The sequence below is a fragment of the Martes martes genome, assembly GCF_963455335.1.
Source record: "Martes martes genome assembly, chromosome: 2".
Classification (NCBI taxonomy): domain Eukaryota; kingdom Metazoa; phylum Chordata; class Mammalia; order Carnivora; family Mustelidae; genus Martes; species Martes martes.
In genome coordinates, this window is record NC_137889.1 from 82,101,289 (window position 1) to 82,124,467 (window position 23,179).

General features: G+C 33.9%; 1 protein-coding gene across 2 annotated transcripts in view; it reads left to right on the top strand.

The window, feature by feature from the left end:
• Window positions 1-23,179, top strand: part of PDGFC (platelet derived growth factor C) — a 197,607-nt gene that overhangs the window by 85,872 nt on the left and 88,556 nt on the right. Inside the window, exon 2 of one of the 2 annotated variants that reach the window (XM_080797081.1) lies at window positions 13,226-13,286. The exons of the other annotated variant lie outside the window; for it this stretch is intronic. The gene's annotated coding sequence lies outside the window, so the exon portion shown is untranslated. The remainder of the gene's footprint in view (window positions 1-13,225; window positions 13,287-23,179) is intronic. 2 annotated transcript variants of the gene reach the window in all.

The following is a 23,179-nucleotide window of genomic DNA, read 5'->3' on the forward strand; positions in this document are numbered from 1 at the left end:
ATTTCTTTCTGCACTGGGAAGTCATAAAAGGTTTTGAGCAAAGGAATTACATTATTTAAACTGATTTGTCACTTACAATTTTAAAAATCATTGTCATATTGAATTTTATGGGTAGTAAAATTCAGTCTGCCATATTGCAGTTGAATCTCACTTTCCTCAATTATATCATGACCCCTAAGCACAAAATGAGTGGATTAGAGTGGACTTGACAGCCCCTTACTCACACTGTTCCTATAGAATCTTAGTTTTGCCTCCTCTCCTTTCACAGAGAGTCATTTTACTGTCCTACCCATCCATCCATTTACTAATTTCACAAGTATTTATTAAGTGCTTTCCACATGCAAGGTCCTGAGGTGAGTCTTGGAGTTTGGTGGTGATTAAGACAAGCTGAGTCATGTACCTAGGGAATTTAGCTTCTAATTGGGCAGACAAAAAGGAAACAACTAATTAGTCTAGTTGCATCTATTATATATGCTATGAATGACAAGTATAGAATGCTGGGAGAGCACATTATGGGGGATCCTGTCCTAACATAGTAAATGAGAGAAAGTCACCGTGAGCAAATGACATTTGTACTGAGATATAAAGGGGTGCATAGAATTAATTAAGCCAAAAAACCAAACCAGACCAGACCAAACCAAAACAAGAAAAACAGGATATGGATTATGGCATTGGGGTTGGTTGGGGCTACCCAAAGAGGATGATCTTAGAAAAGGAAACTGCATATTCCATTTTATTCCACTTTCGCTTCTTCTGAATTCTTTAACACTTTAATGTTCCTACCAGACATTTAGATTTTATTAAATAAAAATACAAAGTAGTGTTTTACCCTTTGCCATATTACTTCCCAGATTATATTGGGATGTGTATTTAAACAACCACAGTGCCTTGAACATTGCTTTATATACAGTATTTGTTCAGCGGATCTGATTTGTTAATAGTTTTTGCAAAATGTGGGATGGAATCAAGAAGGAAGAAAGAGTTTTTATTAAAATAACCTATACATGCATTGCTCATGCCATTATAATTTCGTAATTTACCTAGAATGATTTAGTTATGGTCACTTGAAGATGCTCCTTCAAATTTGTCATCAGTAATTTTTAGATTAAAAAGAGGTAGTGTTGAAAATGAAATCATGTCTTATATACCTAGAAAGCTATATCATTATTAGGTGATACTGAAATTGTTAACTTGAGATGTTTAGATAAGTGGGTCACTTTTTTAGATTTCATACTGTTTTTGATTGTTGAAAGACTATAGATATATTTGATTTGTTAATTGAACATCTGTTTCTTAGCTTGTATCTTATGAGAGGACAAGATACTGTGCTTAGGAATTGTGCTGCCATTTTTTGTTTTGAGGGTGTTTCAACAAATGAAAATAAGCTATTAACAATGAGAAACACTTCAAAGCTTCATAGCTTTAATAAAGATACTCTTTTTAAAAAATATTTTATTTATTTATTTGATAGAGAGAGATCACAGGTAGGCAGAGAGGCAGGCAGACAGAGAGGAAGGGAAGCAGCCTCCCTGCTGAGCAGATAGCCCGATGCAGGGCTAGATCCCAGGACCCCTGGGATCATGAACTGAGCCGAAGGCAGAGGCTTTAACGCACTGAGCCACCCAGGTGCCCCTAATAAAGATACTCTTAACAGATAATATGAAAAATAACCTTATTTTTATATTTGAGGCATTCACTACTACAAAATTCTGGCCAGAAATTCTGTATTATGAAGAAAGGACTGGTGTTATAATCTCATATTTAAAGAAGAGTTAAGCAAAGAAACAAGAAATCTTGGCAATGAAGATTCTTAGCAATGTGCACGGTGATTAAAGTTTTCATATGCTTCCTCAGTCTCTTTCCTATTAATACACTATATAAACCCTGCCTTCACAGTCACGTAAATTCTCTGTGATTCAGTTTTTTCATCTGTATGATGGGTGGTTAAATGGTCCCTCTTTCAAAACTTTGTTAGGGAGACTAGAAAGAATAAATAATAAGTAATAATTAATTATTAATTAGTTAATAATTATTAATAAGTAATAATTTTACTTCAGGATTTTTTCCCCACATTTTTATAATTTAAAATTTTGTGAGGAAATGGTTAGGAATAGATTTTCTTTCATTAATTTTGTGAAGGACACAGGGAAACTTTTTATTTACTTACTCAGGTCATTTTGTTTTGTTTGTGTTTTTTTCCAGCACGATAAAATATTTGTGTTTGATTCTGTTTCTTTTTTTTTTTTTTTTAAGATTTTATTTATTTATTTGACAGAGAGAAACAGTAAGAGAGGGAACACAAGCAGTGGGATAGGGGGAAGCAGGCTTCCTGCTGAGCAGTGAGCCCCATGCCAGGCTCCATCCCAGGACCCTGGGATCCTAACCTGAGCCAAAGACAGATGCTTAACGACTGAGCCACTCAGGAACCGCTGATTCTGTTTTTGTTCCAACTTCTATATTTTCTTCCTCAGAAGCATCTGTCATTTCTTAGGTTGAATTTCCATTCTTTGTAGTCTCTGCTAACTTTTCCCACATCTCAGGGTTAACGGTCCCTCAACATTTCATTTGTAATATAAAACAGTTTTCACATTCTTTCTTAAAGTTTTCTGTGCTAAGTAAATCACTTTTCAGATACATTTTCTCTCTGATTTGTCAGGATAATACTACCTTTGCTTGTATCACAGTATTTTTTTTTATAGTCTCCATATATTTATTTTTCCACTTACCTTGTTTGAATGAAGACGCATCTGGCAAGACCTAGTTTTCACTGGCAGATAGAATGCGTGGACTTCTTTGCAAATGGCTCATCATCCTCTTGAATGAGGGTCATATTCTCTCTTCAGTTCTGAAACTAGAGGGAATGTTGATATGCTCAGACCCAGCACTTTCCAGTGAGGTGAGGTTTTCTTTAATCTTTAGTGCCTCAGATTCCATTATTCTAATCCAAAGGAGGACATGACAAATGCCTAGAAATCCCGCCATGTGCAGTTAACGGGGGTGTTACCGAATGCATGCTGCTCACAGCAGTCTACCTTCTCACCTGTAATTCTAGTGCCTGCCGTTTCTCCTTCCTACATGCTCTGATCAAGTATTTTTGCATTGCTTTCAGGTAATTGCAATATCTGACTGGCCATGCATATGAAAGGCTAGGAAGACACATAAAATGACTCTGACCATTTTAAAAATAAGTCATCAAATAGAGGAATGTTTGTTTAGTCCAGCATAAATTCAGTGTTCTTGACTAAGAGTCGGTGAAGGGGAAGGTGCAGTATTTTTTTTTTTTCCAATACTTTCAGTACCTTTTTTTTTTTCAGATGGATTGAGGTTTTTTTTAGTTCCTTGAGCCAAATCATACGTAAACTGCTGATTTACTTCTCATTTCACCTACTTTGACTTTATCCTTTGTGGCAATTCTCCCCAGACAGTGTAAGATCTGTTTTGTGAGGCTCCATTTTCAGCTGTATTTCAGTTTGTATCATTTTCCAGGGTTTGACTTACCATTTTAAAGTCACTGTTAGGTTTGAGTCTTCAAAGCTGGATATTTAATAAATATTTTAAATATTCTGATAAATATTGATATATAGCTTATGGTCTGTAATATTTTGCTTTTAAAATCCTTTGAAGATGGCCATCTTTGTTTATATATTAATTTACCTTCCTTGTTTATTATGGTTAAGACAATTTATTAACTATATAATACACAGGGATACTTTGTGTTCACATTTTGTGAACATCTCATAATCTAATGTCTCATATCACGACTAACCATTCAAAGGACTGTTATGCTGTCGATTTTAACATGGAAGGTACTTCATGTCTAGTATTTGGCCATGCCACGCCCTGGTCAGTCCCATAAATCTCTGGAGAGCTACTACTGCAAATGATGATATATGCATATGTAATAATAAACACCAAATTTGTTATACAGTTGTAATTCATGGATGACCCTGGGTCTTCAGGGTTTTGACCAGGAGTGACTTGTTGCAGACAATTTAGTAAGTAACAAAAGATCTTTGGAGCACTGGGACTTCAGTGTCTTCTAATTACTCCTCGACATAGAAGACTGTCTTTTGCTCAAAGCTGATGTCTTTCATTTTTTTTTTTTTTTAATCAACGGACAAATGCTATCCATTATATGCTTTCTGCAAATGTATTTTAAGAGCCTAAGTCCAAAGAATGTTTGAAGCCCGTGGTATAAAATGATGAACACATCAGCCTTGGTTCCAACTTCGTGACCTGATAGCTTTTACCTCAGACTTGACCATACTTTCACAAACTTTTACAAAATCATATTTACCTGTGCCACTATTCAGTAAGTATTTTTTCTTACATTGAGGAACTTTTTTCTTAAATAAAGTTTTAAAAGAAGCTCTAGGAAATGTCCATGGAAGCACAATATAATATTTATATATGTAATATTTATTGAAGTGGATTATCAATTATTAAGATAAAGAACATGCCTTTTTTATGTACTAACCAAAATCATATTAAGAACCACTAGTTATTGGGGCCCCTGGTTGGCTCAGTCATTTGAGCCTTTGACTCTTGATTTTGCCTTGGGTCATGATCCTCAGGGTCCTTGAGATAGAGCCCTGCGTCAGTCTCCACACTCATCATGGAGCCTGCTTGGGATTCTCTCTCTCCCTCTCCTTTTGTCCCTCACCCCCCACACACTTGTATTCTCTTTCTCTCTTTCTCTGTGTTTCTCTCAAATAAATACAAAATCTTAAAAAAGGGGGAAAAAAGAACCACTATTTACTACACTTTTGGAAACAGTGACCAGAGCAAGGATTCTGAACAGGGCAGCCTGGAAGGAGCTGGCAGTCATCCTCTCTTTGGGAGTTGGGGGTGAGGCGAGGAGACAAGTGCTTTGGTCAAACTGTCATCCTCATCCTGTCCCTAGGAAGTCACTATTGATGGGTAAAAAGTTGTTAGAAAAAACTAGCCGTGGAAGGGGAGCATTCATAATAAATAGTAAATGTTTTGTGTATTTTGTACATTTTATTATGCATTTAACGTTATACATATACCTTCAGTGTAAGAGTTTTTTACGAAGGACTAATAATACAGATGAACTTTGTAATTCATAGCAGTCCTAAAATGCATGTGTACTTAAATGCGTATTGTATGCAGAAGCGTTTTTTTAATCAAAGATCAAATCATTTGAAATTTTATATTCAGTGGCATTAACATGGGATGTTGAAAGGAAACCATAATAAGATTTATTTTGTGGCCTTAACTGATTTTCAGTCTCATTAAGAGATAAAACTTAAACACATCCTTCAAGCCCTAAAGCTTAAACTGCAAAACGAGTGAGTCTGACAGATGTGCCTCAGGAGTTGAGATGGTATGAGATCATTGTGTGCTATAGGTCTAGGGGCTTTGTGCATGAAGTCAGACTCTGGCCAGCCCTTTGAAGCCTTGAGTCAACAGCATATTCCAATTGGAGTGCATCAAAGCGATACCACCAAAAATGTTTGGTAATGTGTGTGCTAGAAAAAACAAATCCTTAATCAGCTTTTTTGGATTTGAAGATCTAGTCTTGTTTGCATTTCTTCCATGCTGTAGACTCATTGCTCTGGTTACCCAGAAATTGACACCTGTGGCATACTGTTTTACATATGGGTTTATTGATGTGTGTCTGTTTATGTGTCTGTGCATGTACAAATAAATTTCAGTATATTATTATATTTAATATAAGCACGGTAAATGTGACTATTGTGTTAAAGTAATCCAGTTATAACCAGAGTGGACAAAACTATTACATTTAATCTGCAATGATAAATTAAGAGTTTAAGTCATCTTAGATTATGAGTGGTTTTCTTAAATGGTTTATTTTTGTAATCTCAGGTTAGTTTACTTTGTTATTTATTCTTTAACTTATTAGCTTTTTTTCTTTTTAAAAGTGCCACTGAATTATTGAGAACTAAAAAGATGTAGACCTACTAGAAAAATTATTAGAGAAATAACCTTCAGAGTTACCTAATAGACAATAGTATAAAATTATAAGTGTGAAATCAGTATATCCTGATTTCACAGGATAAAGATAAAGTGTCAACTTTATCTTTCTATGTACAACATATGATCAGGATTTCAGTATTTATTTACAATCGGTTTTTATTTAAGCTCCTGTCTAAAATACATAGGCAGTATATTCTAAGCAGCATATTTCCTTAAAATGATTTTCCTGGAGCCTGTCTTAATTCATTTTCATTTGAATTTATTATTGTAAACACAGGTTGTATTAGTCCATAAGCAAAAACATTAATATGTCAATACTGAGCAAAGATGATTGAAAGCTTTAAAAATAGCTGAAGGTCTATTCAAAATAGCTGAAGGCTGAGTTCTCTTATCCATGGCCCATTTCAAAAGTAATTATCTTCATTCGTTTTATTTTTTTCTTTTTTATTACACCTGCATCATTCCTTTGCTTGGTCAAATTTGTAAATCAAAAACTCAGAATGACACATTAACTTTTTGGTTATACTCACTGGGTCCCTGTGATTGCTTGTTTCTTGTGTTGATTTCCTGTCTTTGCCAAGAAAATAGTTTAAAATCGAATCCTTTTTAAACATGTTCACTTATAAATTACCTGGATTTGTTCCAGTTCCTTCCATTTGTCTCCTTTTTCTTAGTGCTAATATTTGCAAGGAATTTCTGACGCCTCTTCCCACCATAAGCTGATTAAAAACCCCTAAGCTGGCATCTACTTAAGAAAAGTTGCAGCTGCCTACAAACTGAGCAGTTAATAGGAAGGATGGTGGCCTTTTTCTTTCCACATTGGTGTTCTTTGCACCATACATTATACACTAAAAAAAGCGCCTGCTTTGGAACAATCATTCTGTTTACCTAAAGGATTTTCCCTCCACATTTACTCTTAGTGTTTTCAATCACTCAGCAGTCAGTGTTCTCTGGTATCTTTTCGCCATTACTTTTTCCTTTGTACGGTTTCTCTAATGAAATCTCCCAGCAGTTTTACAAAGCACAGCTTTTATGTCATATAATGATAGCAAGGTATAATATACAGATAAATCGCAGTAAAATTGGGTTAAACTTTGGAATAATGTGCGAACGTGTACTGATGAGGAGTTACTTAGTTACCTTTAGGAAATGGCTCTGTACTGAAAGGATTTCTTAATCCGCGTGGCATTTATGTATCAACTGCATGGTGACTGAGCATTCTTTCGAAGCACCCATTCCATACATCATTTAGAAAATAAGTTTGGATTAATAAACCTTGTGGAAACAACTTTGCAGTATCAGCTTATTTATAGATGAAGAGGATAAAAGATATTTAAATGCAACAAGGATAACAACTTTGGGAAGATTATAGAAAAGAGTTAATTTCACAGAAATGGCATACTCAAAAGGAAACTTTCTTAGAAGTTGAGGACAATAATATGGGCTCATCTTTTCATTCAGGATTTAAGACAAAACATTTTCTTAAGTTCACGTCAGCCTTGTGGTTTTATAACACTATGAAATATTGTCTGTCTTGAAACACTTCAAACTTTAGTTCTGAGATTCCCTTGGGTAAGATAAATGGATAGAAGGAAGGGGAGGAAAAAGAAAATCCTATTATGGTAAAAGAAGAGGAAAAAATACTTATTAATGTCTCATTAATGTGTAGAAAGAGGTGAAGGAAAAAAGAAATAGGAAGAGGCATGAAATGGGGAAGTAAGTCAATCAGTGTTGTTCAGTAGACTTTCCTAATTTATTACAGGCTCCTGGCTAGGATTCCAGTCCCTTGCTGACCTCCTAATGGACGACAGGATTATAAAATCATACAACAGTTAAGACAAAGAGTCTGACTGTTGTATAGTTACACTTAAGACATAGCATTAGATCAATAATGAATGTATTAATTCGATAAATGTAAATCACACACATCCTTTTGGCAACATACTATCCGAGTTGTTGGGAATGAAACTATACATATAAGACTTTTGGGTCCAAGAAACTTATCTTCTGGAAGGGAGAGAAGGACAAATAAAGCAAACACATGTTAGGTAAGATAATTTCAGAGAGTTTTAAGTACCAAGGAGAAACATAAAGTGATGTGATGAAGAGTCTATGGGAATATAATGAAAAAAAAAATCCTATTTGCAACTCGAAAATCTCTACTTTTAATTCATCTTAAAAAAAAAAAAAAAAAGAAAGGAAAGATGTGGAAGATCTTTGTGCAGATAATTAAAATTCTACTGCCACAGAAGCTAAGGAGCTCCTAAAACCTGTGGCTTAAACACACATACTAAAATATTTTATTCTTGACTAAAGAGTAAACTTTGAGTAAATAATTTTATTTAATTATAACTTCACCCTTCTCTAGGACTTTTATGATATTGGACTTATTATACTGTACTCTACTTTTATACTATACTTTTTCTAGAGAGAGGGTACATGAAAAAATAAGGAGATCGCAGTTAATGACTGTCTTTTCTCTCCCACTCACACCCTTCAAGAGCAAATAGAGACATAATGATGATTCCTCTGTATTGCATGACCCTCAATCCAATGACTATTTAAAAGGTATCACTTGTATTACTGCTTTTCAACCTGGCTTTTTTGTTGTTTAAAAAAAAAAAAAAAGGTAAAGGGAAATTTCTAATGTTTTCTTAAGTATCTTCTGAAAATGAATCACTATTTATCCAGTCACGAAAGAACTTGGACCAAATGATAAATGTTATGTTGCCTGATCCACCTACATGGCTCAGAAAAACCACCGCCTATTGAAAAACATGTGAACTCCTGCTACTACTCATCAGGGGTACTGCTGATGATAGCATTGAAAGAAAACAGCTTTGGGTGCCTGGATGGCTCAGTGGGTTAAGTGTCTGCTTTTGGCAGGTCATGATCCCAGGGTCCTGGGATCGAGTCCCTCATCAGACTCCTTGGTCAGCAGGGAGCCTGTTTTCTCCCTCTGCCTGCCCCCTGCATGTGTGCTCACTCTCTCTCTCTTCTCTTGTCAAGTAAGTAAATAATATCCTTTAAAAAAAAAAGAGAGAGAGAAGAAAACAGTTTTGTCATTAGAACATCTTCTCCAGTGGGGCCCACATTTGTTATTTTGTTGTTGGTGTCTTTTGTTAATGTTCATTGTATCTTGGTCCAGTTAGAGGTTTTCTCCCTGGTAGAGTGGGGATGATGAAGGCTTTCACACAGCATTGCTGTGAGATAGTTCACGAGAGTGCCTAACAGTTTCTAGCCCACTATTAGTGCTCTAAAATTAGCAACTGCTCTTATCATTTACACTTAAAAACTGTTATAGTAAATAAATTCTTCTTGTCGAAATGTAGAAGTACAAGGAAATTATCTGCTGTATTCTTTTATGTATACGTTTCTTGATAACAGATCTCTAAAATTTCCTTAGGACAGATAATACATTTTTTAGTGAATGTAAAGAATTCCTCCTTTGTTTTTAAATTACATATTTTAGATACATTCTTCCAGAAAATATTTTAAATATTTTTATACAGTTGTATTGGAAATCTGTGAAATACTGTCATTTTTATGTAAAAAACATACAGTACCTACACAGTATACCTATATCTACATTTTTTTCCAGCTTACTCCAAAACTCTAGTTAGTCCCTCAGAATGCATTTCTTTTTTAATTGCTTGATTGCTAAATCAGTTATTCTTTTACACTGATAATATTTTACCAAAATGGCATTGTTAGCCCGCCTGATTCTGGAATGAAGAACTCATTGTTTGTTTTGCTTTATAATGGACAAGTTATTTTTGGAGAAAGTGTTCTTAGCCTTGATTTCCTAGATAAAAGGGTTCAGACATAGTTTTTAGGGACTGGACAAATACTCTGAAATTGTATGCTATCGTGTGAAAACTATGAGAGTAAGTCTTTAGATATATAATTTTCTGGTTTGAGCACCCATATCTTTCATCAGATTCTCAAAACTTTCTCAAGTCATTGGTTTAAAAGGATAGAAAAAAAAATAGTTCTTGTTTTTAAATACTTGGTACAGAAGTTTAACATACTTGAGGAATTCTGAAGCCTAGTTTTATAACTGGAGCAATTATAAAGGAACAGAGGATTATAGACATTATTTAGCAAATCATGTCAAGGTTTGTTTTTGTCTCAAAAACTTCCTATATTATTATATTCTTCTGTTCAGATCATCCTACTGGCATGATTTTTTACCATAATGGGGCTACTGTTTTCTTCCACCATACCATAATACTTACATTCAATTCTAAATATTATTACCCTTGATACCTGTCATCTGGCCCAGAAAAATTAAAGCATAAGGCTAACTAAAACAAATTTTGATCCTGGAATTGTGGTAAGGAAGGGAGTCGTGAAAAGAAAAAATATCACATTTTTTGTTGCTTAGCATATATGTGTGTTTCCAAGTCTGGCCAAGAGAATGGGGATGTTATTTTTTAAACAGATACATAACTTTGATTTCAGAAAGCAGTAATCATTTTTTCCTTGAATATGATGCTCTTTAGGAGAAATCTCGTGGTTGTTGGAAGTTTTATTTTAGAGATCATGGCAAAACAATTCCAAATACGAATTTAACATAACTTTATTCCACGGAAACCTGTCTGATGACCTGGCAACAGCTGCTGGTGTCTGTTCAGAAATGTGAAGGAGTTTAGTCAATTCTTTTTAAGCCAACGATCTTCAGAAAATAATGATAGGCTGGTAATTGAGCCCTATTGCATCCTTTTTATCCATGAAATTTTCTTTTTAAGTACATTTGTAGGTGAACCATGGGCTTTATTCCGAGGCAGTTCACCCAGTCAACAAATATTTATTGTCTCTGATGTTTAAGTCACTGTGTTATACTTTGAGGGATGCAATAGTCCAGTAAAAAACAGTGGAAACCAAACAAAACAGAAATGTCGGCAAAACCCATGGTCTTTTAGAGTTCAATTAAATTACACACAGAAACTTTAAAAACTAATCGAGGAAGTGAATATACATGCAAGACTTGCACTCATTGTGAAGGATAAGCAGTTTTTATTTTTTAGTACATTTTCATTTTCCATAAACACTAATTATTAAACACATTTTATTTTTTTAAGATTTTAAATGTGTTTGTCAGAGAGAGAGCACAAGCAGAGGGAGTGGCAGGCAGAAGGAGAAGCAGACTCTCCACTAAGTGAGGAGCCCAATGTAGGACTGGATCCCAGAACTCTGGGATCATGATCTGAGCCAAAGGCAGGTGCTTAACCAACTGAGCCACCGAGGTGTCCCTAAACATATTTTAAAAGATCTCTTATCTTTTGTGTGTTAGTGTGGAATTTATCATTTTAAAGGACCACCAAATTCTGGAAGAAAGTTTACAATTGGGAGTAGAATTAATATCACCCTATTGTTCTGACCCAAGGAATGGAGCCAGAATCCAGCAAATCAGTAATAATTGGTCAAAATGTCTCCTGCTTCATTGCTAATACTAGAAATGCATCTCAAGCTATTACAAAAGCAGTTCAACAGAAAAGGTTTTAGGATTGCTCTTTTTGTTTTAACCTACCTTGAAATAAAGTACTATTAGTGTAATAATATTACCAAATTTATGAAAACAAAGAAGAAGGTCTGTTCAGTGGGTTAAGTTGAATGAGGATGCTAATAGGAAAACATATACTAAAGAATTAATCACACAAATGTCCAGGTTAAAAGATTTTCTGGAGTCTTGTGGTAGAATGGAAAGAGACTAAGATTTAGGCTCAAAAGCTCTGGATTGAAGGTTAATGTGATTTTTTCATTAGGTAGGCATATGTTCATGTTTTCTGGGGACCATCATGGTTTCTGTCTGTTGTCCCGACACAATGAATACCATCATCTTTTATTCTTAAAAATGTTTTGGTTTGGTCAAGAAATTATATGGTCAACTTATAATGTGCCAACCAACACTATTTTCACGGTAATAAAGTTTGCATAATATATTTGGTTTTTAAGGTTGTGTGACAGCCAAAAAAAATGTAAAAGAAAGTGTTTTATAATCTGAAAATCATTATAAAAACTATAAAGAGGTGCAGAAATATTACTTTATTCATTTGGGCAGAGTGATTACAGTGGCTGTACAAAAGTGAGTTTTATTTTAATAAGCCATTCTTAAACAAATTGGTGTTATTTTTGTGGGAGTAGTTGTATGATACCCTATTTTCCCCAAGTGCCTCATGTTGAAGTAAAATCACGAATCTTGACTACCAGGAGTATTGAAACCTAGACTTTACTTGTGATAAGAATTAGGTATATATTCCATTTAATTAAAATTTCATTAGGTTTACTGAACTAAGTGAGAAAAATGAAACCAATTATTTTGTGTTATCACTAATATTCAATTCAGTTTTGAATGTTCTTCCATTCTGTTTCTTTATCATCCTCAGGATGTGCCTATGTGTCCTCTAGTATCTTTGGAAAATGTTATTAATTTTACTGTTTTTATGAGACATTATTTGTAATCACAAATTTTAGTGTTTCTCCCTTTGATACTAAGTGCACAATTTCTTAAAGAAAAAAATATTTTGTGAAACCCTTCTCCCAAACCCCATTTTATTTCTCTGTAAAATGGCTCTAACTTTGCCTTTGAATTTCTGCCTGTGAAGCTGTTAGAGGTCTTGTACTAATTTGAAACAAAATAACACACAAGTAGTTTTTATCAAGACCAAGTGAGTTTTCAACAACTTCAAGGTCTCCTTTATCAGTAGGAGGAAGAAACTCATTCTCCCTAAATCTGAGAAGCCCATTAACCGAACATCAGGAGGACTGCAGAAACTTGGCAAGCCAAGAGTCAGCTCACCATATGGAACTTTAAAAAATAGAGTTTCTGGGACAAGATTTTTGGGGCCAATCATTAGTTCTTCACAGGGTTGTTAAAAACATTAAATAGATAATGTGTATGAAAGCATCTGGCTAGGAACTTGCAAACTACTGTTGAGTTGTAGTCAGTAGATAATTGTTGAGTAAATGAGCAAGCTCTGGGAAGAATGAAGAGTCAAGGGAATTTATCCTACAAAATAATGCTCTTTCTTTTATTTTTTTCTATGCCAGCCAAGACCCTCTCCCTTAAAGATTGGTACAAATGACCATGAATAAAAGTTCATTTGACTGACTCACATAATAATTTTTACAAGCTTTATGTGTCTTTTCAATCATTCAAATTTTTTTACTTCCAAAATCTGAAATTGAAGATTCTGAACCACCTAGATTAGGATGCGAGGTCACCAAAAGACTCAATTTTACTATCTCCATCTACTGGCAGGGAGGAACTATACCCAAGCATCTGGACTGGCATAGAAAAGAGGAGAAAGAACATTTAAAAGGTAAGCAAAACATATATTTTTATTTACTCTGAATTTTTAAGCTTTTCTTATTGTGCACTCTAACATACTCTGACATAATTAAGGTTGATGTAGTGAACCATATTAAAAAGGAGGATTTGTTTAGGTGGTATAATATTCTTATCTGATTTTACAACATGAACTAGTGCAAATTTTAATGCCTTTCTTTCATACTGGGAGTTTTTCTGTCTTTGTACTTGTAAATTTTACCTGGTCGTCCCAATGCTCCTGTGTTGTTACCGTATTCCTAATGATCTTCAGACTGTAGTGTGCTTATTGAAATGTCTCTATTCTCCTTTCTGTACTCTCTGAAATGTTAAAGGATAATGTCCCTGGCATTTTATTTTCACTGTTGTGATATAGAGTAGAAGTGTATCTCTCAAAGTGTAATGGATGATTCTGGTGTTTCTTAGACATTTTCCCCCCATCCTTTATTAATAAGTATTTTCTTCTGGCAGAAAGTACTTAATGAAATATTTCTTATTAATGAATAAAAGTTTTAATATATATTTATATCAGGTTCCTCTTATGTTTTGCTGCTATATTGCTTCCTCATCAGAAATCTTTTGTTTTGGTTGACTTGCTTTTTTTTTTTTTTTTTTGGTTGACTTTCAACAAAAATATAACATTGCAACTGAATTTTGAAGTATGATAACTGCTCTAAAATAGTTGCTAGTTTGTATAATTGTGCAGAAATAGATGTGTATAAATTTAAATCATGTATTTAAAGGATTAGTCTAGTTTTTAAGGTTTGTGTCATGCACATCCTTCTTAAAAAGCCTCTCTCAACTTGAGAATAAGACTGAGTGCCATTTGTCAAGATAATTAGTTCTGTTAAACTTGCTGTGGTTAAATTAATTTTTTTTCTGTTCTTTTTCTCCTGCTCTCCTCGACCCCTGGGCATTTATTTCCATATCTTTGTTCCATTTGGGGGGACAGTGTTCCATTTCTCTCAGAAGAAGAATGGATGGATTTATAGGGAATATGGAGGAGGGGGAGAATTTTCAACATCAAAATTGGGTTTCGTGAACAAGAATTGTCAAGGAAATGCTGTGTTCAAACAGGTCTGTTTACTTGTTGGGAGGTCATGAATGCAGCCAGTCCATTTGCTGGCTGTGGGATTACACTCATATAAATAGTGCAAATACCATAAAGAAGAACTCTCAAATCTTCTTGTGGCATCTGACAGTGTCCAATCTGACAGAAATATCCTCAAAGCCTTCATTGAGATCAGAAGATAGGCAAGTGGGTATTTTTGAATATGGTTGAAGAAACTAGAGATAATGATGTGTTGAAAAATAATCATTCCTCACAAATGAAACTTCTGCTAGACTCCTTAAAGTCAGTTCAGTTCCTATTTTGAATAAAAGTGTGTCTCTTGAATCTGTTCTAATCTAGGTTCATCTTCTCTTCTTAGAACTTTTCCCTCAGATCTTTGGTTTAATTTTGAAACTACTGTCATAGCTAGCTGTTGCTAAAGAGTACTGTTAATGGACATATTCAAGCCAATTACAAATATCTTTGCTTTGAGAAGTAAAATTTAGACCACCTATTTTCCCACCAAAATGATGTGTTTTATTATTAACTATGGCTTTCATTTCTTTTAAAATCTCATGTTTATATCTTATTTATATTTTAACATGACTTCAAGATTGACAAGAGTTGTTGAGGTAGTATGGCGTGAGGCAGTGGTGTTTTCCAGCAGGGCAGAAAGATTAGAACATTCATGAGCACAGTTTGGTTAATTAGCCTTCGAAGGGGCAGTCATGTCCCAGTATAAATGCTCCATTTATTCTTTTTTTTTTTAAAAAAAAGATTTTATTTTATTTATTTAACAGAGAGAGAGATAGAATCACAAGTAGGCAGAGCAGCAGGTAGACAGAGAGGGAGAAGCAGGCTCCCCGCCGAGCAAAGAGCCCGACGCGGGGCTCGATCCAAGGACCCCGAGATCATGACCTGAGCCGAAGGCAGAGAGGCTCAACCCACTGAGCCATCCAGGCGCCCCTCCATTTATTCTTGATGTTATTATGTGGAATTACTGCCAAAACCAAAGATCTTGCTATAAAAATAATTTATAAATCTCAAATATTGTTTATGGAAATGCAAACAATATCACTTATTAGCAGCATTTAATAACATTTAGAACATAAGATAGGAGGACATGATTTGTAAAGAAGTGATTGAATTCATTATTTTTCTGTCTTTTGTGTTATTCATAAGAGAATCATAGGCTTATTGCTATACATTATATGCATTCACCTGTGAACATGAAACGCTAATGTTAGTGGGAAGTGGTAGCCTCATTTTTCAGCATAAATGATCACTGGATATATGAAGACTGAAATAAATTTATTCCTACTTTATTAATAGTTTCTTAGGAATCATTTGTCTTGCTTAATTGAAAGCTTAACCTAAAAGAGAATTCTAAAGATATTTTAAATATTCAATAAAGGCATAAACTAATGGCCTTACTTGCATGTTTTCTGTGAAAAAGTAAGTTTGTATTGATTACCTTTTCATTATTTTTTTCACTGATGAATTTTAAACATCTTTCCATCAGAATGTCAGTAGTATCTAACCATTGTGTGTTCACAAGGAAATAGGTAGCTACTTCCATATTTGAGATTGCTGGTAAACTCCAGTCTGAATGTCGCAAGTTATATGCCCAGTGCAGACAGAAAACTGACAGATGTTGAGTCTTCAAAACAGATGAGGTTTTTTAGTGAACATATTTTCTCTTAAGTAAGCTTGTTTATTTGTCATGTATTATGAATTTGTGCTTAAATCACACTAGCCAGTTTTTGTCATGATAATATTGTTTCATATAAATGTATTCAGCTTAAAATATTTCAGAATTTCTCATATTTTATATAAACTTTCTACATTGAATAATAGTTTTATTTCAATGAGAGAGTTGATTAAGTATTGAAAAATGAAATAAATACTGAATCTTTAAAGGGAATGCTTATTTTGTAATGTAAATTGCTCCTAACTTATTTCTGTTCTACATTCTGTTTGGCCTTTTTGGGATATCTAAAATAGTGCGCAGTTTAACATAGGATAAAAAACCACACCATTGCCTAAACATGGCTCACTATAGTGGGGTGTGCATACAGTTGTATTCATTATTAATTGGTATGTAATAAAAGCTTTACAGAGACTCTGTGTTTATATATACTTGGCTTTTTGTCCCATGACATAATAGGTAAGAAGATAATTGCCAGTTTATCTTTCATAATTGAGCCTTCATTTGAAAATGTTGTATCCCATTGTGTAAAATCAAAATAAGTTATTTTTACCCTCACCTTAAGGCTAAAATACCATGCTGTCAAATCTTTACCATGCTATATCTCTTACCTCAATACCAGGAGAATTTTATAGACCTTATTGGCTGTGTTCTTTATGATGTTAAATCAGGTATTTTAGAGCATGAAAAGGGAACACTGATAATAATCACACCAGGATCACAGGACTAAATGAAGGCCATCGCAGGCAATCTCAGACATGTTCACTACATAATGACTTTGGTTGCAAATTTTATACACACACACACACACACACGTATATGTACACGTGTGTGTGTGTGTGTGTGTATATATATATATATCTTACTGGCTTAAGTAATAAAAGTGATTTATTTAGTCATGGACCTGAGAAGCCCAGACATGGGATGAATTTATTGTGTAGTTTAATCTGGGATCTAGCTCCATTTTCTGCACTGTCATTTATCTGCCTACTTCTGTGCATTGACTTTTTCATCAGACTGGATTTTGTTACAAGCTTAATGGCTACAGTAGTTCCGGATCTCACTTCTTCACCCAAAATGATCTCATTCTTAACTGTTGAAGAAAAGGCATTGGATTCGCTCTGATTAGCCCATTAAAATCATACACGTGTGAGGGAAATGGGCTTAAATTGGTTTTCCAGGCATACTTCTGGGTAAGGTCAATCCAGCCCTTCTTTTCCAGTGGCTGCTTCATAGTAATGATGGGGATGTTGGGGATATGCTCACCATATTAACTTTTTCTCATTGCATGTGGAAGATATGCTATGAACTTCCTGAACAAAGACCCCCATTTCTTAAAATCACCTGTAGTTACTATCACGGCTAATGGATGAATTCTTGTGCTTCTGAGTAAATGCAAAATAATTTAAACCTTTTTTTGAAGATAATGTCAGTCAAGGAAATGGCAAAATTTCTACAAACTTCCTAATGAGCCTGTAGAATGAAATCAGAAATTTGAAATCCCTGCCTAAACATCGCTGTTTGTTGCTCAATTAATTTGATCTTTGTAAATTTAGAATCTTTGTACACATGACCAATTTTGCATTATCTTATATAGCAATCTCCTATTCACTGACATCAGGAAAACTTGATACCTGATAATAAATTTTCTCTCATTGTATTTTAATTAGACAGCATATTTTGGACAAAGTTTCTGCTTCACATACATACTGATTTAGTTATTAAGGTGATTAATATATACAGTTATCATTTCATGTAAACTTTAAAACAGCTTGTGATTATCATTAGTTTATAAAAAGCAAAGTCTGATATCAAATGTCTTGCCTAAAATAACAGCTTTTATCATCAGCTTATTCATATTTCAGAGTTAAGATAAAATAATGACTATAATTATGGAATTCTTGGAGTGTGGTAAAATTATAGGACATGGTTTACTTTCTTGAAATAAGCAAGCAAAATAAGGAAATGACAAATCTCAGTAACAAGTACTTTGTCACCTATCACCTTCAGCTGAAATATACGTATAGGTTATAATAGATTTGAGTAAGATATCAGAAATGAATTAAGGGGCCTTAATTAGAAAGTGTATAAATTGTAAAATCTTCTTATCTTTATCATGTGCGGTCAGTAGGATCTTAGGAATGGAGAATGAAACATTGACATAATATGTAAATTTGTCTTCCGACATGTTCTGGCCATGGGATATTGTTTTTTTTTTTTTTTTTTTTTTTTTTTTTAAATACACACTATCAATGTGTATGAATTAGTGCCATGGGCAAGGCACAGAGCTAGACCAGTGGTTAGCTTCTGGACTTAAGTAAAATGCCTTTACAGTTTAGGAATGAATAATGTGGTAAAGGTAAGGAAAGTAAACCCATACATTATCATTAAAACATGCAGTCCTAAGGGAATGTAGAATGGGAATCAAAGATGGAATTCTTTTATTTATTTATTTAAATTCAATTTAATTAACATATAGTGTGATATTAGTTTCAGAGGTAGAATTTAGTGATGTGTCAGTTGCATATAATGCCCAGTGCTTATCCCATCAGTTGCCCTCCTTGATACTGATCACCCAGTTACCATCCCCCCCACCACCCCTCCAGCAGCCCTCAGTTTGTTTCCTAGAGTTAAGTCTCTTGTGGTTTGTCTCCCTCTCTGTTTTTGTCAGATACGGAATTCTAAAAGAAGAGACATCTGAAGTAGGTTTTGGCAGCTGAACATTAGTTACTGTATACCTAGTTTAGGAATGAATATATTAACGTACAGTCTTGGAAGTTGTCACATTAAGAGGAAAAGGCTTTGTTTTGTTTGTGATACCGCAAGCACCTGGAACAGAGCAGGAAACATAATAGGTTTCCAATATATAAGTTTTGACTATTCATTACCTTGAGGAATAAAGTGATCATCTTCTGGGATAAATTCAAGAAACTCAGTTGAGCATATCTCAAATAATTATATTTGCTTTATGTTTACCTAATATTAACAATCCCTTATTTTCTTTTCCTAAGTGAAAATGTTTTATAATTCATAAACAGTTTGAGGTAGACAATGCTATTGTCTTTAATTTGCTATTGTCTTAAATGTATGGGAAAGAGAAGATTGAGCCTATCTAGGATATTATTGTATTTTAGTACAATATAGTATAGTATTGTACTTTGGGATGAATAGTCAGAATTTTAAATATTAAACATGAACATGGGGTACTTCTTATATAGATTGGTTTGTGTTATACAGCTCAAGTCCGTCTTCTTTCTACAGCTTCAAGTAGGATTAGGGTGAGATTATTCTGTATTTTCTAGGCAAAAAGGTGCCAGTTCATGGAGTCAATAAAACCATGGGCATGTGTGCGTGTGGGGGAGTATCATATGATTTTGACTATCATTAAAATTGAAAGTTGTTAATTGAGAGCTAATGAGAGCAAAAGCAAAGATAACTATAAACAGACTAACAAAAATAATATAAACAAGGATTATTATAGGCAGAAAGAAGAAAGAATGAGACCAATGAATGTATGTATCAAGTAAGAATTTGGAAAATAAATTTTTCAAAAACATAATTTCAAAACAATGCATATTTGGAAGTAAACACATCAGAAATTGCACAGGATATCTGCGAGGTCTACCAGTTTATAGGTGACATGTTGCTGCAGTCTTGCCCATGTGAAACAGGAACCAGAGTTCTTTAAAACTCTAAAACTAACCAATTTTGGAGACATTTCTTTTTTATCTAATTCTTATTCCAGGGGTGCCTGGGTGGGTCAGTCAGTTAAGCATCTAAATCTTGATCTCAGCTCAGGTCTTGATCTCAGTGTCACTGTTCAAGCTTCACTTTGGTCTCTATGCTTGGTGTAGAGCCCAATTTAAAAAGAAGAAGAAGAATACCTAGAAAGTAGAATGATTTTCATTTAAAATGTTGTATATAATTCTTAATCCTACAGCTCTTTTGTGCAATAGTCAATCTAAAACATTAGTATGGAGAAAGGATAATGGATTTATTTTTTTTTTATGAGTGACATCTAGAAACCTCTTTTGTAGTGTTCTCTTTATTAATAATACATTTTTAAGCATTATAATTTTTATTTATTTTTTATTTTTATTTTTAAGTAGTCTCTACACCCAATGGGTGGCTTGAACCTATAACCCCAAGATCAAGAGTTGTATGCTCTACTGACTGAGTCAGCTAGGAGCCCCTCAAGGACTATAATTTTTATTGCTTGTTATTTCTCTTATTCCTACCCTCTTTCAGTCATAGTAAATGTATCTTTAAAGGGATTAATACTATGATATACATAGCAAATATTGTGAAATTGCTTTGACTTAATGCTAAACTAATTGAATAATATACATATGATTCAATATAATTGCATTATATGTATACATGTATACATGTGTAGTCAATAATCTTATAGTATTTACATCATTATTTTTACTAAAGTATAATTGATATATAATATCATATTAGTTCCAGGTATACAACATTATGATTTGATACCTATATACATTGCAAAATGATCACCACCATAAGTCTAGTTAACATCTGTCATCATACATAGTTGAAATTTTTGTATGTGTGCAACAGAAACTTATTAGATCTACTACTATTTAAGCAAATTTCAAATATGCAGTATTTGTATTATTTGTATTATTAACCGTAGTCATTATGTTGTATATTATATTACATTACATCCTCGTGGTTTATTTTGTACCTGGAAATTTGTGCCTTTTGACCCCCTTCACCAATTTCACCCACCCTCCACTCCCCCACTCTGGCATTCACCAATCTGTTCTCTGAATCTATGAGCTGGTTTTTTTTTTAAAGATTCCACATGTGAGGTCATACAGTGTATGTCTTTCTCTGTATGACTTATTTTAGTATAATGCCCTCAAGGTCCAACCATGTTGTTGCAAATGGCATTTTTCCTTTTTTATGGCTGAGTATTTATTCCATTATACATATAAAGTACATTTCCTTTGTCCCTTCACCCATTTGTGGACACTTAGGTTGTTTCCATGTCTTGGCTGTTGTAAATAATGCTCCTGTGGACAGGAACGGTACAGCTATCTTTCCAAGTTAATGTTTTTGTTAGTATCTATATTATTAATCTCCCTCCCCCCCCCCTTTTTTCCCTATTTTTGGTTCATTTTAATTTTCAGTACTTCTTCCTTAAGAGGGTCTGGGCAAGATAATGTAAAAAGAAATATAATTAAGTCCGTGTTTATATATATTTTCATTTCTCATGCTAAATTCACCATCTAAGATGAACCAAGATTTATTCTTCTGTAGAGTAGATAGCTAGGAGCATGTTGTAATATTTTTGTGATTTGACTACAAACATTTGTTTTATTTCCTTTCTATTTTTCTTTGAGTATACTGTCCACCAGACATAAGAAAAGTAAATATTCAATAAAATAGTTACAAAATATATACTTGTCTCTTCCTCAAAATACCAGTAAAGTTGTATTTTTAGAACTATGGTTTTTAAAACAACAAAACTATAAATGTAGACTCTGAATTTGGTAGAACTTAATGTTTGTTGCTTCTTTTTTTTCTGATTATAGGCCTAGTTGTTTGAGATTTACATAAAACTTTGACAATCATGTGTAAATCATATGTGTTTGGTGGCAAACCTCACTGGATTTAAAGACAAAATTTGGGGGCAGCAATTTAACTTAAAAGGAAATTTACAATTCCTTTACCACAAAGAAGGCCTAGATGATCAGTCTTTAAATTATGTTTAATTATAGTTTAATGGAATTGTGGATTATAAAGGGGAAAAAAAGATGTAAACAAAATTTAAGTATATACATTTTAGCAATGAGTTTTTTTGGCTGGTTGTAAAAATAGAATTCAAATCTTTTAATAGCTATGTAGTTTTGTAGTTGTATGAGAAAGTAAACAGTGCTATATTTGTAGAATGCTTGGATTATATAAGGCATTTTTTAGACAAAATGGGGCAAATGATAAATTTTAATAAATCTAATTGGAAAAATTGATTCATTAAAAAGTATTAGTTGTCAAAATGAGAAGGACTTTTGGGTGCCTAGGTGGCTCAGTCGTTAAGCGTCTGCCTTGGCTCAGGTCATGATTCCAGGGTCCTGGGATGGAGTCCCGCATCGGGCTCCCTGCTCAGTGAGAAGCCTGCTTCTCCCTCTCCCACTCTTCCCACTTGTGTTCTGTCTCTCACTGTCTCTCTCTGTGAATTAAATAAATAAAATCTTTTAAAAAAATGAGAAGGACTTTTGATACAAACTGCTGCTATAAACACCTTTGAAATATCAAGGTTATTGGAAGAAAATTTAGAAGGTGCGGAATATCTCAGTTTTAAAGGAAATCTCTGAAAACAGGTAATTAACTTAATATAACAGTAAATTTTCATCGTTTTTAAAAGAAAATTTGTCAGTATAGACAAGAATTCATCTAACTTGATAGATACTTCTTTGTTCTTTGGAGACCTAGTAGTGCTAAATTGTGTGCATAAAAGAAGTAGATTATTTCATATAAGTTAATATAACCAATAGCAGTATTAAATATTGGCATCCACTGAGAGAGAACGTGTTTCTGAATAGGTTACTTGTGGCTGAGGACAAATTCAGGCATTGAGAAAAATGGCAACATTAAATTACTGAATTTTAAAAATTCTGTAGACATTAACACATAATTACTAATGTGATGATATATCTCATAATGTGTACTGTGTATATTCAAAGGAACTTAAATTTGTCTTTACTCTGTCTTCTTTTTTTTTTTTTTTAAAGATTTTATTTATTTATTTGACAGACAGAGATCACAAGTAGGCAGAGAGGCAGGCAGAGAGAGAGGAGGAAGCAGGCTCCCGGTTGAGCAGAGCTGGATGCGGGGCTTGATCCCAGGACTCTGGGATCACGACCTGAGCCGAAGGCAGAGTCTTTAACCCACTGAGCCACCCAGGTGCCCCTACTCTTGTCTTCTTAATTATAAGTTAGACCATATAAAATAATACTTACCAGATTGTTGAAATAGACAAGGTTAAGTGAATGAAAAAGTTGCTTTAAGACTCATAACTGCAACTTATTAAAATTATTTTTTAACAGTTAAACAGGTTATTCTTTAACCCAAATAACCTTCTAACTAATACATGACCCTTGAT